Source organism: Zonotrichia leucophrys, chromosome 3 (genome assembly GCF_028769735.1).
Source record: "Zonotrichia leucophrys gambelii isolate GWCS_2022_RI chromosome 3, RI_Zleu_2.0, whole genome shotgun sequence".
Classification (NCBI taxonomy): Eukaryota; Metazoa; Chordata; class Aves; order Passeriformes; family Passerellidae; genus Zonotrichia; species Zonotrichia leucophrys.
Window position 1 is genome coordinate 44,055,345 of NC_088172.1, and position 16,862 is coordinate 44,072,206.

The 16,862-nt window shown below is 40.1% G+C and overlaps 1 protein-coding gene across 1 annotated transcript in view; it reads left to right on the forward strand.

The window, feature by feature from the left end:
• CLVS2 (clavesin 2) overlaps positions 1 to 16,862 on the forward strand; it is a 51,554-nt gene that overhangs the window by 23,343 nt on the left and 11,349 nt on the right. The gene's annotated exons all lie outside the window — the stretch shown is intronic.

A 16,862-nucleotide genomic window follows, 5' to 3' on the forward strand; every position in this document is an offset into this window, starting at 1 on the left:
CTCAGAAATCTTTTATGCTTTCCCCGAGGCTTTTTATTCCTGGATATGTTTTTGACAATTTAAAGTTAGTCAGAAGAAGTACACTAAGCTGTAATTTATGTTGCCAGGCGTTATTACCCACGGCCCTGCCTTCTCACACAGAGGAGCTCACAGGTGAAACTGCAGAAGAGAATTATCTTTGCCTGGGCTGCAAAAAGAGAGGTTGTCTGTGAAAACACTCCGTCATGTTTTGCTACCAGCATCAAGTTCACACTTATGTTCTTGAAAAATATCATTTGCTCGGATGACAGACTGTCACAGGGCCAGGACATAGGTCATTGCTGTGAGATGAGAGCCTTTTGGCATTCTTCTGAGTCACTGGCACCATCTGTCCCTCTTCCTGAGGTAAGGCCGGATGGAGGCCCTGGCAGGCTGTTCAGCTTTTTATTTGGCATTCCCGACCTTGCATCCATCGCAGTCTGATGGGGGGGGCTTGGGATGACTTGCTTTGTTCCATATTCTGCAGCAAAGCCTGGGCATAATCTGCTTTGACTCACATATTGTATTGCAGGAGGCATGCTCTGCTGCAAAGCAGATGGTTTCAAAATAAATGTTTTTGCTATTTATGTATCGTATTGGGCCAGGTGTTGCTTGCTTCTCTCACCCCTCCTTGTTCAGAACCTTGATGTTCTTTTCAACACACAATAAAAACTTCGAAGGGAATTCAGCCAGGATTCACATAGATCACAATTTGGTCACTCAAACAGTGTCAGCCTAGTTTCCCTTTTTTGCTTCTATTAGGTTGGTGATCTGTTCTTGTCCTTTCTCCCTTGGGTTTCATTCCTTTCAATATGGACTGAAATTCACAGCCCTGGGCTCATCAAACACATATTGATTAAAAAAACCTCAACCCCTATAATAACTTTTAGGCAGTGCAGAATGTGGCAGTAGGATATTAAAGATAACAGGGTCAGGTGTCCCACAACAGTGTATGTGGAAAGACTTGGTAATCCCTGTTGATCTTGCAGGTACAGTGGTGTTACAGGAGAACAGGACTTTACAGAGAAACCCAGAGCTGTGAGTTTGGCTGAGTTCCTTGTGAGGATTGCTGCAATACTAGAAAAAATAAAAACTGAATGAATTTGAGCTTAGTGCTGTTAGTGAGCTTTCGGACAAGTGGTAATGATGGGTGAGGCTTGACAGTGGAAGACGTGGGGTTATATGTGTATTGACACAGGAATGACACTGAAATGCTCATAGGAAAAGGGACTTCTCTAGGGATATGATGTTCAGTGTGAAGTGAGCAAGGAAGAAGCACTGAAGTCTATGGGTGATGAGGTGAAAGGTGACCCACAGCACCCAAGGCACTGAAACCTGGGGAGGACAGTTGGCATGGATCAGGGAGACTGGGGAGAAGGCAGAGAGGATGGAAAATGGCAGTAACTGAGGGCATCCTGTTTCTTGAGCATTAACTGTAAAATAGAAATGGGATGAACAGCAAGTTCTTTTAGAATGAAATGTACTGTAATGCATTTATATGTTAATGAGAAGGAGCAGGAGGGGTGAAAATAGGAGCTGTCACTGCAAAAAAATGTCATCGGGCATAGAGTTAGAGGAGTTGGTGCTAGAAAGAAAAATTTCCATGTTGTTTCCCAGGTAACAGGTGAGTGTGTTGAGGCTGGAAGATGTCAAGGCTGTGAATTGAGACCTGGGGATAGAGGCTCATGTTTGGGTGTGCCATTTGTTTTGCGCTCATTTTTAGAGTCCTAAAATAGATCTAATTTCCCTTAGTGTTACACAACATTGAGTCAAACCCAGATTTTCAATATCTTTAATTAGTTTTAACAATTAAATTTCTAGTTAACACATTTGAAGTAATGAATGCAGCTCTCCATCCTTGCAGAAAAGGCTCAGTTGTTACCTGCAGTGAGTGTGCAGGTGACTTTCACCAAAACTGATCCAAACCCTATTTCCTCTTGAGCTAGACATGATGTTCCAGTACAGGAGGTCCAAACTTTCCCATCCATGATGCTGGTGTCTTTCTGTGCTTTTATGTGTTCTCTTTATTCTCTGTGCCCATCTTCATGGTCCTGCAAGTTCTGGTGCAGCCTCCTGTGCTCCCAAAGCCCTGCAGCTTTGGAGAGTTGGCGGCGGTCGCCTGTCCATGGAGATCATCAGAGTTGGTGTCAATTTGATGTGGATTTGAACAAAGCTAGGCCTGCCAGGTTGGACAGAGAGTTACTTGCTTGAATTTCAAAATTTTGACTTCTGGTTTGATTCTTGCTTCAGGCATAACTTCAGATCTCTCATTTGAAGAGAAAATATCTTCCCTACCTGGCTGGAAGCCATGTCCAGGGCAATGCAGTATGATCCTCGCTGGGAATACTTGTCATCTGCAGAAATTGTAGATGATGGACATACTTGTGCACATGCTTTGATAGTAAATAGCATCTCTACTTGTTGTTGCTTTGTGTAGTACTGAAAAGCACATATCAGTATGATAGGTAGGGATCAGGGAATAATTATAGCTTGTGTGGACTATATAAAACTATGTACAGCCTGCTGATCATGCAACCATGCATCTCTTTTATAAACTTTGTGCTTTATTGGAATAAATATTGTAAGGTCTTTGCTCTGATTCTGAGCTATATTGATTTGTCAATGCTTGTTTAAAAATAGTGTTGTAGAAAAGATAATAATTTTTTTGCAAACATATCTACAGCTGTATTTTTGTTAGTGTCAAAGAAAACCAACACAAGGATGGAGAGTTTTATTTCAAAAGTATAAAATGCTTGTAAATATTTTTTTTCTCTTTGAAATGCAAAACCAGGCAAGGTCTTGCTTACATTTTTTATTTACAATGAATTCAGCTTGTCTGTTAATCTAGCTCCTGTTCCCACTGGGGTTGTGCTGTTCACCCTACTGATGATAGGGAATAAGTTGTTTTTCTTATATGCATATGGAGCCTCTTACATAGAAAAAACATTCAGTAGATACTTAGCGGAGGAGAACTGTTTTCAGACAGGTATGTTCTAGAAAAGGAGAATCACATAGCCCAGATGAGTTATTCTTTAAGACCAGCAGAAATAGTTATTACCATCAACATTTACAGCTCTGCATGTGGATTTTTTTTTATATTGGATTTATCACTTTACCCAGACTGGACTTGATTCTTACCTGATGCAGAGTCCAGCTCCTCACAGGCAGATACGTTGTTGTGACTGAGGTTCTCCCAACCCCTGCATGCTCTCACTAGATCTGCTTATCTGTGAGTGAGTTCTGAGTCCTTCCCTTGTGACTGATATTTGGATCTGGGCTCTTCTCCCTCACTTTCCCCCTTTACCAAATGTTGCTACTGATCCCAGGGTTCTTGGTTAAAATCTTTGAGTTGCCTGCTGAATTAATTGGAATATGGACAGGACTTATAATATATATTACTATTATAACTTATTATTATATAATTATAACTTACCTTAATTGTAAATGGCAATACATTTCTCAGTGATGTTAAAAAGGAACTCAGGTGCTGAAGACCTGATGGCTAAGAAAGTAATAATGATGCATATTTTGCATGGAGAATCGTCATATCTTGCGGCCATTTCTAGTCACCATTACACCTGTACAGAATATGGACAATAAAAATTTCAACAGGGATGATAGGAACAGAAGCATTGGTGTAATACCAATTTTTGTAAAAAAAAGCTATTCAGTAGAGGTCACTGTAGTGAGCAAAAACATCTCTCAGGCGTCCTTACTGTGTATTTACACAATAGACCTCATAGTGCTTGAGTAGCCACTCTGTTTAATTAATGATATATAAAAGGTTTAATCTGTGTGATTAATAGAATTTTAAAAATCCATAGCTAACTTTTGAAAGGGAATATGTTTATTTTTTATGAGGCATAATAATTTAAAATTGCTTCGTGTTTTCTTGAGTTTCTTGCTGAGTATAACTATGTACTAATAAAACAGACATGCCCAGGGCTGCACACTTCTGCTGTAGTGGCTGTATCCTGACTATTATTATTTTTGTTAACCTAAGCATATAGTTAGATTCAAAGGTCATTTTGGAAACAGTGTTTGATTTCTGTTTACCTTCCAGATTGTTTGGGAGAGGGATGGTGGCTCTGACTTACTCTAACAGTTTCACAGTATAGACAAATTAGTTTCTCCTCCATGAATGTTTCTGGGCACTGTTAATTGTGGAGCATAGATGCTGCTTGGTATTTTGTAGAATATTACTTTGTGTATCTTGGTGCTTCTTATGGTACATTTCATTAGGGAAAATGCCTGGCTCTGTAGCTAGAAATGATGGAGTACACCCGATACAATCATACTGCAAGTCCTCAGTGAGTTGAAGCAAGTGAGCTGTATGTGAAGAACATTGCTTTGGAGATCTTTGATGAGCCTGCACTCACCCCTGCAGGCTGATGTAGCAGGATTGGAATGTCACAGAGTTAGTCAGGCTCATCAGACCCACTTGCTATAAACCCTTATTCATAGTGATGACATGATCACATCTTACATTGGGTAAGTTGTCGTGTCTGGTGTTTTCTCATTCTTGATGACACTTTGAGGCAGTTAAATGCTGCTGTAAAGTGCTGGAGTCAGCTGAAAGTGCAAAGTGGATTTAGATATGCAGAATGAGATTCCTTGAGTTGTTACTTGACCAAGGCATTGATGTTAACGCTTCTCTGTCTACAATGGCACCATGGGACTTTATATACCCAGAAATGGTCAAGAACCTTCATTACTTTTTTCCTGCTGTGAGCTGGCAGCTTCAGTGAGCACACCAACTGTTCAGTTGTGCTGGAATTTTGGGGCAGAGTTGAGCCAGAGGAGAAGAACCAATTACTGAAGTGCCAACAACCATTGGGCATCACTCCTGGAGGTTGTTCTGCATGGCCTCACTTTGCAGGTGAGGTCTGTCACAGTCACAGGACTGGGTGATGAAATTTTGCAGCAGTGTGACAGCTTAAAATAACAGAGCAATCTGTTTGAATACTAAGGGTGTCTTGGGACACACAGGATTGTGCTTGTCTATGATTTATTGCATCACATAACTCTCCATATCAGATCTGCATGAAATTCAATTCCTTTTCCTGGTGTAAGCTTGTGTTGTGTAAGATCCCAGCAAGTAACAGAATGATATCTGTTAGAATAGCTCCAAGACGCTGCATTCTTATCCACAGAAACATAGGCTATAGTTCTTCTAAAAACTTAAGCAGAAACATTATAGCCTTTGATTCCAAAGCCTTTCTAAGAAGGATCCCAAATTTTCCATAACAACTAAAATAAAATGTTTATGTAAAATATCTCTCTTCTAGAAATTTTTAATTTGAAAAGTATCAAACAGGTCAAAATGGAAGTGTTTAATTTTGGGAAAGCTGCCAGCATTGAGTGGAGCATTCAGATCCTCATTTACCTCTAGGCTGTGTCTGTTCCTGTCTCCAGGAGACACTGTTGTGCACTGTAGGAAAAAATATTTCAACCAAATAACATTGACTTTGTAAGGAAATGGAAGCTTAGAGCACTCAAACTACAGCTCCTGGGGGGCAGTAGCAATAGCTAGCAAGAATTCTGAGATAACTTCCCCCCTGCTTTTTTTTTTTTTTTTTACATCTACCTTCCTTCCTTCCCTCCCTCCCTCCAGTGAACTCAAATTCTAAGGTAGCCTTTGCATTTTGTATACTGGCAGATTTAACTGCTGCATTCTTGTCACACAACATTTAAATATTCATGCTGCCTTTAATTTTAATGCTGAAAGATTGTAGTGGATACGATGATGCTGGAATTTGGGCTCAGAAAATGGAAGATTTTTTATGCTTCGGCTACATGTGAAGGTTTATCAGCCAGACTCCACAATGAGCAGAGCTTCTGAAGTACTGCTTTAAATGATCTATTTCAGTAAATATGCAGCCAGGATCTTCAAATGGCTAAGCATACAGCTGGTGTCTGATGTCCAGAATGTGGCTCAAAATGTAGTTTATTCAGGATGAGAACAGGTATTACAAATCTATAGTGCTACACTGTACACATGTATAGACATCAGCAAATTTCTTTGTCTGAGTTGCCAAAAACTAAGGTTAACAAAGAAACGTGTTAAAAATCATCTTATTTTTTTTCCAGGTTGGATTTAATTACGTTTAAGGAAATTTAAGTGATTTATCTGTGTTTCTTATTTCTCTGTGTGCTGGCAATAGGCAGCCTGTCCCCTCACTGCCAGCATCTGACTGATTAATTGGTCTCTTGCTTGATCTGTTTTCCTTTTTGTTTATGTATAACTTGTTCTAGTGCTTTCCCTTTTTAATGTGGTAGCATCAAATTTGTTTAAGGTCTGTGAACTAATGTGGATTAAAAGTCAAGCAGCAGCAGCTCTAATACATAATTGATTTACCAGTAGGGCACAGGGAACTGATTCTCGTTCCTAGATAGGAAATGCCTTTTTTGTCCTATGCTGATAGCCTGAGCTCTTAAGTCTATGTTAAAGTGAATAGACTACTGGAAATTGCCCAATTATCCACGTTAGTATTTTTTTAAGAGATTAATTTTCTGTTTGAGGCATAATTATTTTTATGCACATACACACATGCACTGTTTGACACGTTCCTTTTAGATTTCAATGCAGTTCTGTTCGTCGGCAATTGAAGATGTCTTATCTCTAGAAAATGTGGTGCATTTTGAGTCTGTATCTGCATCCTGCTGTGACCCCACACCTGGTAATATCTAACAAAAGATTTTGTTTGCTTAAACTATTTTTTTTGTACAGGTGCAAGAGCTTTTTGACACAGTCTCAACAACAGCATCCATTTGTGGGTGGATAGGTTGGAAGAGACCGTGTCTGCTCTGCATTGGCTCTGATTTTATTTCAGCTTGTCCTGTGTTGCTGAGCAATGACTCTTGCCTGTTCAGCTAGGCGGAGGTAGAGGCTTGTTTACGGTTTAATGTTTAATGATACTCTCACTGAAGTGGGGAGCTGTGTACTCTCAGCCTCCCTCTGAGGTACATGTGGTGGTCACAGCAGGGGCCTTTACAGCTGCAGCCTGCACGTCGTGGATGGCGGTGCACGGCTGCCTCGCTAATAGCGTGGATGCGCCGGACAGCGCGGCAGAATGCCCTCTCTGGGGCTCACGGATGGGAAGCAAGAGACAGCCAGCAGGGCTCTCTGCCTCCCATTCAGTCCACTCACGCATGCCATATGCCATCATCCCTGTGCTGGGGATTTAATTCTCTGGGAAGCACCAACCACTAGCACTGGAGTGGCAGGAGTGGAGGAAAGCAGATTATTTAAGCCATGCTGTAGAAGAGGGCTGCAAATCAGAATGTGGCTAAATCAGAAAAGTGGAGTGGAAGGTGAGGGAGTGTCACCGTCATATTTTCTGGAAAAATCCCTTTGCCCAGGATTCTTCTCCCGCGAAGCTGAGAAGCCTCAGAGAAAAAGGAAAACAATAATTATGTGATTCGCTTCTCCTGTGTTTTGCTGCTTTGGAATGTGTTTGGACATTGTTTAGCAACAGGTGATTGCTTCATTGGTTTCATGTGAATTTGTTTGACTTATTGGCCAATGAGTGCCAAGCTGTGTCAAGACTCTGGAAGGAGTCACGAGTTTTCATTATTATCTTTTTAGCCTTCTGTAAGAATCCTTTCTGTATTCTTTAGTATATTTTAGTATAGTATTCTTTAATACAGTATCTTAAAATAATAAATTAGTCTTCTAAGAACATGGAGTCAGATTTATCATTTCTTCCTTAGTCTGGGAGCCCCACAAATGCAATAAGGGAGGGAGGGAGGATCTTTTTTACATACATTCTTACGCCTCGTGGAAAAAGTAGGTTATGCTGGTCTAGTATATTGCATTGCACTTAAGATGCTACAATTTGAATAAGGTTTTAGCAGTAGAGCAATAAACATTTTGCAATCTCTAGTTATAAACATCTAAAGATGTTACATATGCAAAAGCAATATCTTTGTAAATAATGCTATACTTAGAAAAAAGACATATTTTCAAATGCAACCACCCTTTGTTGTGTTGCTAGAGCTAAGAGCAGAGCAGAAAATTGTCAATTTCAAAAAGGAAATTGAACTTTTTTCCTCGAGGTGTGGTTAATAAACGGAGTTAATTTGACTGTTGCTGACTTTCCCTGGTCTGTGAGCTGCCCATGTTGCCCTCTGACATTTCTGAAAAGGTGGGCTTACTGGTGGGTGCCAGAACTGGGGAGGCAGCTCCTTCCCAGCCTTTGGAAACTGAGCTTGTTTAGTGTTGGGCAGACAGCTTTGGTGGTGGCTATGTTTTGTAATCCTGTTTCAAAGAGTGTGATGCATGAAATGTCATGGTTTGTAGGTAAGGTAAGCCTTTGTTTAGGTGGAGAAACCAAGCACATTTTTGACAGTAACTTGTTAAGGTGAGTGACCTCAGCCAAGCCAAGAAGCTTGAGTAACTTGCATAGTGTAAATATTAACATCTACCAGCAAATAATTTTTTAATTGCCTTTGAGGAGTCTGTCATCACACTGGTTACTTCTGCTGGTGAGGAATTTCAAAAATACCACAGCTGTGGTAAGTGGTTTGGAAAATACCTGGTAAAAAGACTATTTAACCTCAGTAATTTTATGTTTTTCATCAGTGTTGTTTAGAACTGTGTGCTCTTATATGGTTTCCTTATATTCAGAAGGACCCTTCTGTGTTTCAGTTTGTTCCCATGGCCTCTGATCCTTGGGCACCACTGAAAAGAGCCGGGTTCCAGCTTCTTATACCCTCCCTTCTGGTGTTTATGTACATTGCTGGGATTCCCCAGAGTTTTCTCTCCTCCAGGCTGGACATTCCCAGCTCTCTCAGTCTCTGTCCATAGGAGAGACGCTCCAATCCCTGAGTAATCTTCCTGGCCCTTTGCTGGACTGTGTCCAGTATGTCTCTCTCTGCTGTGTACTGGGAAGCCCAGCCCAGACCCCACATTCCAGACAGTTTCAGAGTTGAGTTCTTTTTTCTGTGGGTATCCATGTGATGCGAGCTGAGGCTACTGTTGTTGTCTCTTGCTGGGAATACATTCAGATGGGTTCCACTTTTATGTTGGCAAGAAGACATCTGCATTTCTGGTTTTGATCTCCCACTTCCTTGCACATGAATTTTCAAGAGTTTCCAAAGTGGGATTTTAAGAGAGTACAACCATCACATTTCTTCATTACTGGCATATCCTGATAGCTCAGCAAACACATTAGCCTTGTCCTAGATATGTATGGTAAAACATGTAACTATTTATTTTCCCAGTTGTTGTGAATCTCTGGTTTTACTGGAAGATTTCCTCCATAGAAAAGGTGTCTCTGTCCTCCAGAGACACCCATGCTTGTATGGCTTTACAAAGACAGGGGGCTGATGTCTGAAGTTAGAATTCAACAACAATGATTTATGGTCCTCTAGAGTAAAAACTTGAATGACAGTTCTCCCTCAAACAATATTGAAACTCCCTGGACTCCCAGGCACATATTGCATGTGTGCACCACCAGCAGTCATTCAGGAGTGCAGAAGAAGAGGGAAGCTGGAGTTAGCATGCAGGAAGTAATATTTTTTAAAGCACCTTTGTAAAGATAAAGTGTAGCTGAGCAGTTCAGACTAAGGCTTTCTTTAAAGCTGAAAGGCTGAAATAAATCTTCATTCTGTACTATGACGAAGGTATTGGAACTCTTTTTGGAACTCAAATTAGATTTGTCCTGTGGGGAACTGACCTCTTGAAACTATGTATGCTGCATAGTTCATGATACCTCCACTCTTAATAAAATATAATACTTATTAATGGATCTCAAGTCAGTTATTCAATTTCCTCAGTAACTTAAAGCTTAATTATGCTGCATTCTAGATCTCAGTGACTGTCCTCAGCTGATTTTTCTCGAATCACTATCACTCCAATTTTACGGTTCAGTTCAATTCTCAGGACTGTCATTTGCATGGAGTGACAGATTAAAATTGGATGGCTAAAATGATTATGGCTCTTAGTGCTTACTGCAGTGATGGAGATTGATTCCTCATAGTATGAGGAAACACATGGCTCATTAAATAACTCTTGAAACACTATAGTTTTCAGTTTATTGTATTGTTGTAAATTGAAACTTACAAAGGGCTAATCCAATTTTTATGCATCTTGTCTGAAACTGAGAGTTGCATTTTTGGAGGAGCTTTGAATAATAAATTTGTAGACACTAGTTTAGAAGTTCTCCGTTTCTAGGGGAGAAAAAGTGAATATTATGGTAGGAGAAATGGTATCTTTTAACTCAGTAACTTTCTGGCACTGAATAGCTATGCAGCGCTATTTGAAAACATGCATTTTTGCCTCTGTGCAGGATCTTTCTTCACCTTATCCATCAGCAGACCTGTGTGCCCCATTGCTTGGACAGGTTCAGATTAGCTTCTTGTAGATTTTGACAGAAGTCAATCCGGAACTGAAAATCCTTAGGCTGGGTCTGGTCCTAGGAAATTGTTAGCTGGAATGATATATGAAATTACATAGAAGATATAGGATTTGGTGTTTATTTACCCTGTTTGAGTTCAGGTTTGTACGTAAAATCAGTCTTGACATATGACTGTAAAACATGGGTCCTCCATGCAGGAATACTTTCTATTTCTCTTTCCCTACCTTCCTGTGAAAATTTTGAAAAGGGGCTAGAGAAGATACGAGATGAATGGTTTTCTCTTGTGGATCATAGTAGTATCCTGATATCTCTCCCTGAATTGCTTTTTTATTTAATTTCTTCTGCTCCTCACTTTTATCTTATTTGTATGGTTTCTGCCTTGCCTTGTTTCTTTCAATCCCCATCTTAACATTATCCTAAAATATCCCTTTGTTCCCAAGTGCTGTTTAACCTGCTCATTTTTGAAAGTGGTCAGGTACAAGGAAGGGGGGTGGTAGCTGATAGCTACTAATGCTCCTCTTTGAAGTGTCCTCAGGCCTGTGGGAAGCTTTCTGCTTGATGAAAAGCATCCTGACAGTAATCCTGTGGTCAGCAGTTTGGCAGAGACCAGGGGCTGTTTGGACAGTCTCACTGACAAAAAGAGGGCAACTTCGGGACGGGGGTGGTACAAGCTGAGATGCTGGTGTGGCATTTCAGCTCTTGCTATGCAGTCTCTGGCCAAAGAGTTCTGCCTTCAGGAGCCTGGAGTATGGAATCCTTTATGGACAGTAATTTTCCACATTATTTTTATTCCACCAGTATTATGAGAGTATTGCTACTGTATTTATTCACAGCAATTTGCAGTATAGTGTTTTTTTTTCTTTGTCTGTAATCTTAATCTAATAAGACATTCACAAGCTGCCTGGAAAACAGACTTTTTTTTTTCCCTATGGGAATTTGCATAGAAGAAATCACCATCTGATAATTGTATATTGTAAAGAATAATTTTCAGCACAGGGTAGAAAACAGAACAGAAGAACCTACTTCTATCCTCCTTCTTACTCTCTTTCTGGCTTTGCTTATTTGGAAAATAGCATCAGGCTGTGAAATTTTTTGAGTTCCTTTCCCTGTTTTTAATATCTCACATTCCAAATTAAGTGTTAGAAAAGAGGCAGTGCTGATCGTTGAAAACAGTATTGTCCTTGAAAAACAGCATTTTTAATTTATTCTTTAAAATTTAAGCCTTAATCTTCAAGGTTTATTTTAAAATAAACAAATAGGGCAAGGACCAATGTTTAAAACCCCAAGTCCCCTGTCAAAATGAAGAAACATTTGTAAAAGAATTTCCAATTTCTAATTAACACTTAAATAAGGTCAAAACCTCTTGAAGGTAATTTGTAAAGAAATAAAGTAACTTCTAATTAAAGTGAAGGTTTTGCATAGAATACTTTCTTTATCAAGCCCACCTAATTAAAAATTGGAGTGATATAATCCCTTTATCCAAACAGTGAAAGCACAAAATCTATGTAGGTTTTAAATTTTATTATATTTATATATAAGCATGCAGACACATACGGTCAAATGAATTTTAAATCCCACCTAATTAATTTAAACAATATATAATTTTTATGAGTAGCATGTGGAAATGAAAGGTGGAACACTATTTGAAATTAAAACAGATACTTCAATAAAAAAAGCAATGTTCTCACTGGATGGATACCACCTCTCTTCTCTTTTCATTCAACTTAACATATTTCTATATGAGTTGTAAGATAAAATGACTAATAGAAATGAAAAGGACTGCCAAAAGTCAAATTACTTCATTGGAAGCTTCTTAGCCAAATGACAGCATCCAGTTCTAGATAATTAAATCTTATTTTGTAGGAATATCACTGAATGATGCAATTTGCCTTTAGGTACTGTCCTTTTGGTTGAACACAGTAACAAAAATTTATTTGGGCACTTTTTGTTTGTCTTAGAAATGGCTCAACATTGTGTAATAAAAATGAAAAGCTCAGACTAGGAGAAAACAGCATGTTAGTCTTACAGAGGGAAATCACTAGTACAGCTGTTCCAGGGTCAAGCAAAATTTCACCACCTGAGACTTCTTTTTTGGATCTGAATCTTAAAAGCACCTTAACAGAGAGGTACAGAAGGAATGTCTCCTGTTGTTAGACAAGTTGAAGCTTAGCTTCTTGAGAGTTTACTAATTTTCTCAAAATGAGTTAGGGTGCCAGTCTTGTTGCATGTTTGGTGATTCAAAGCTGTCTACCAGCTTCCAATCTAGTTGTGTTCCTGGTCAGCTTTCTCTCCTTTGTTTTGAAAGGTTATTTTCTCACCTGTTATTTATTCTTCCTGGTGTGTTTAGCATCTGTTTCCTTAAAAAAATCCAACCCAAATTCTTTCAGATGCCAAATATTCACTTTCCAGTCTCCTAATCATCTAATCTCACCACTGGTTCCAGTCATGTCTTGAGCGTAGGTGATCAGTCTTGACATTGTTTGTTTGTTTGAAGCGTTGCAAGTCCTGACATCATGAATGGATGCTGGCAGGAAGTTTGGTATTAGGAATGCCTTTTTCTTTCCTACCTTTGGAAGAAGTTGCAGTTTGGTAGGAAGATGGGTGTCCTTTCCTGATGTAGATGGTGGGGACTCTTGGTTCCTCTGGTAGTTCACCTCTTGGATAAGGGTGTGAACTATTCCTTCTCAGATTCTTTTCTTTCCATGAGTTTCCATAGTTTCCTCTTTAACATGCTAAAAATGAAGTTTAGTTGTGATGCGTTTTGTAGAAGAGAGACTGTTTCAGTTTCTTTCTAGTGGAGCTTTCCATTATGAAGATACTATTTTGATAGTATCTTTTTTCTCCCTGAAGCACCTGACTTAGCAGAAAAGCTAAAAGAGGACTAATGTATTATCTTGAGGAGTAAGTCTTACGTCACAGTTAAGATATTAGCAGTTTTGTATGCTTTCTTTGAACTTGCAATTTTTGTTATGAAGATATAGCTGTTGGAGTTTTGACTTTGTAACCTCTTATTGTTTATAGATGCAACAGCCTGAATTCATGAGAGCGCTCAAGTGCAGCCTTAAGTAAAGGGCGTGAGCACATTCATTATGTTTGTCTACACTGTCCTTTGAAGGATGTCTCTAGACTGTCTGCAAAAACAGTTTCACTGCAAAAAAGGACAGCAAACCCTCAAAAATAACCCCAGAGCACACATGCCCAGGCAGTCTCTCGGTGTTAATATGTGGCAAGGTGTGTCCAGACCGTCTGTTTGCTGTAGATGTGCAGCACACTTTTAAGTCTCTGATGGCAATGGGCTGCCAAAGCACCTTTGGGCACACAGTGGACTCAGCAGTTTCTGAGACTACATTTGTAAAAGCTGTGCAAACAAATTTGATTACAGTACTGGGTTCACCTAGGAGGGCTGCATCATTTAAACTAGACTTCAGAGATTTTAATGTCGACATTATGCTCAGGGAGTGAATAATGTTAAGAAGTTCTTTGATCTTTTGCATTTGCTAAAGATGGGTAATTTTTATTATAACAGTCCTGATACTATTAAGACTCATATTGGTTTTCAGTAGGAATTTGGCACTTTATTCCCATAAGTGCTGTTGAAAATGTCCTATACTGGTTTTGCTGTTACTGCCTGTGCTGTAAGAGTTCCTTAAGGCCAGAGCGGAGCAGGGGACCCTTGGTGAAACCCTGAGAGCTGGCTCAGGTGATGGCTGAGCCCAGCATAGGGTGGAATGTGGTGGCTGGCAAGTGGGAACCTGGCTTCTTTGTATGTGCCAAGGGTGGTAGCAGGCAATAGCAGCTGGGCCCTTGGAGAGAAAACCTGTAAAGATAGTTTGTGTAAATCATGTTTGGCAGGGAGGGTAGAACTGTGTGAGTGCACAGAACCATTTCACAAGAGTTGGAAAGCCAGCGAGGGGTCATTCTGCGATACTGCAAGTGCACTGGTAGACCCCCAGTGCTGCTGAGAGTAGTGTAGGGGTGTGCCTCTTCCTTGGCAGCCCACTGTTAATTGTCACTTGCAAGCTTTGTGTCATGGGGCCTGTGGGCTGGTAATAACTGCCTGCTTGTCTGTGTCTATGGCATGGCCATGTCACAAGCTGTGTTCGCCAGAGAAAAGAAAAAGTTACATTCTGCTGCTGAAGCAGAGGTTACAGTGAATGTGAAGAAAAATCCACCCGCTCTGTAGACATAATTAGTTCTTTTTTGCAGTTTGGTAATACCCCATCAGATTTATTACTTTTCCAGTCAGAAGCACAGCTCACTTTACAGCTGATCTCCATTTCTTACTGTTTTCTGGCAAGAGATTCCTTTTACTTAGAATTCATGTGATTCATGGGTTACAGGCTCATCTGTTGAAGTACAGTGTGTCTGCAGAGGCAGTTGTGACTGCCACTGTGCTTGTAACCTAATCTACATAAATCCCCAGAAGAATCACTGATTTGAAAGAAATTCCCACCTGCTCTTTATGTAAGGATGACCATCTGTCTGGCAAATCCCCATGTGGAAATCAGGTACATCTGAGAAGAGCAAGACAACCTTCTGACACCTGTTTCTCCAGCAGATGTATTTGCTTATTCTGCTTTTTTATTTTTCAGCAGGTGCTTTTGAGATTTGCTTTTGGATCTACCTTCAGCAGCTTTTGAATACTAGTTTAAGCACTGTGTACAAAGCAGGATCATTCTGACCAAATCACCCTTTCTCCTTCTCGGCACAAATTTTCGGGGGTCCTAATTACACCTTAGGAACTGCTTCTGAATCTGGGCTCCTTGGTTCAGTCACAGAGACTGATAAATACCCATCTTCTTTAGTTCCAGAAAATGCTTTCAGAATTTCTGAGAAACACTGAAATAAACTGGCTTTTAAGATCAAGTGTCATCAGATCATTCCACATATATTCATGATCCTCCATGTAAATGGTTTCCAGGATGCAGAAAAAGATGGTCGATGTGTCAAAGTGGTAGTTTTTAAGGATAATCTTTTTGTCTGCTGGAAATTTTGTATCTTTAAAAAGATACAAAGCATTCTGAGGCCACATTAGAATACAAATGCCGTTGGCAGTCTGCTCTGAATCTGTGTCTGTACATGCCAGTTTGCCTATTGAGATGTTCTTCTTCACAAATTATCCTCAGTTTCTGTGTGACTCTCAGCTCTGCTGAGATTTCTGCAGCTCTAAGTGTGTGCTCTTTTGTGCATGGTATGCAGCATGGAGCACATATTTTCTTTGCTGGAGAACCAGCTGTGATAATCCAAATAAACACAACCTTCTTTAGATGAATTTTATCTCCTGTAACTAAAGGTAAAGGTGTCATCCGGTGATTTATCCTTCCCAAATAGATTTGTTGGATCACTATGATACAAACGTAATTTACTGCCTTTTGCACATCATAGCTGTGTCCTCAGAATGGTGTTTGGGGATTTACAATACTGAACAGGGTGAATTATGTGTCAAATTACCAACCATCCTGTTTGACATTTAGTTAGTGCTGACAGGAATTGTGCATTTAGCAGAATGAGGCTTCTGCAGCAATCTTTTGATAGGATTGTTTTCTTTCAGAGCTGCTGTTAATCAAAAGTTTCTGGAGAAAAGCTGCAGAACAGACCATTGATTGTATTGACTTGTGCTCTGGCCAGCCAGATGTGAATAGTGTGTGTTGTGGTTGTCATCCTCCCTGTAAATTATTGTCAAGGTGCTGCCTCCTTGATGGAAAATCCAGCAAGCTGTGACAATTTGAAGGCAAGGTATACCTTGCTGTAAAGAGCCCCTGGGTTAGGTATGCCTGACTGATGTGGATGGATTCTTGGAGAGGAGTAAGTGACTCTTTACTTTGTTATTCCCATAGGGCTAAACACATTTGCAGAGCTAAAGAGGTTCTGTGGATATGCAGACAATTGCACTTTTTCAAAGTATATTCCTATCTGGAATATGGAAGATTTCCTCCCTGCAGTTTCTGCTTGTCTTTTGTGACAGTTCTTGATTGGCTGGAATAGTTTATAATTCTTTTCTTGGCCATTTTGTTGTTGTGTGCTCTATGACCCTATGCTTCAAGTGGTGCTTTGCAGATTACATCGAGGCTGCTGGGTGCTTCTACAGGGCCTCCTGTCTTGTCTCCAGAGGAGGCAAATAGGTCTGTTAGCACAAAGCACTATGTCAGACCCTTTGATTGCCTCCTTTTGAGTCTTTGATCCCAGTGGCACAGACCTGAAGTTGCCTTTATTGCATCCACATGGGAGGAGGAAGAGGAGGAGATGTAGCTGGAAAGGATCTCCTTGTTCTGTTACCTGTATGGTCAAACAGGAGCTGCTGCTGCTGCAGTGAGGAACCTGGTTGTGATCTAAGAGACTGCCATGGCTGCCTATGCTGTGTCTCCTGTTGAATTAAGCTTCAAATGAAAGCCATTAATTTAGGGAGTCTGTATAACTAGAGGAAGGTTCTTCACTGAGAAGGTTCTGACATAAGCCATGAAAACAAAAGGGAGCATGCATCAA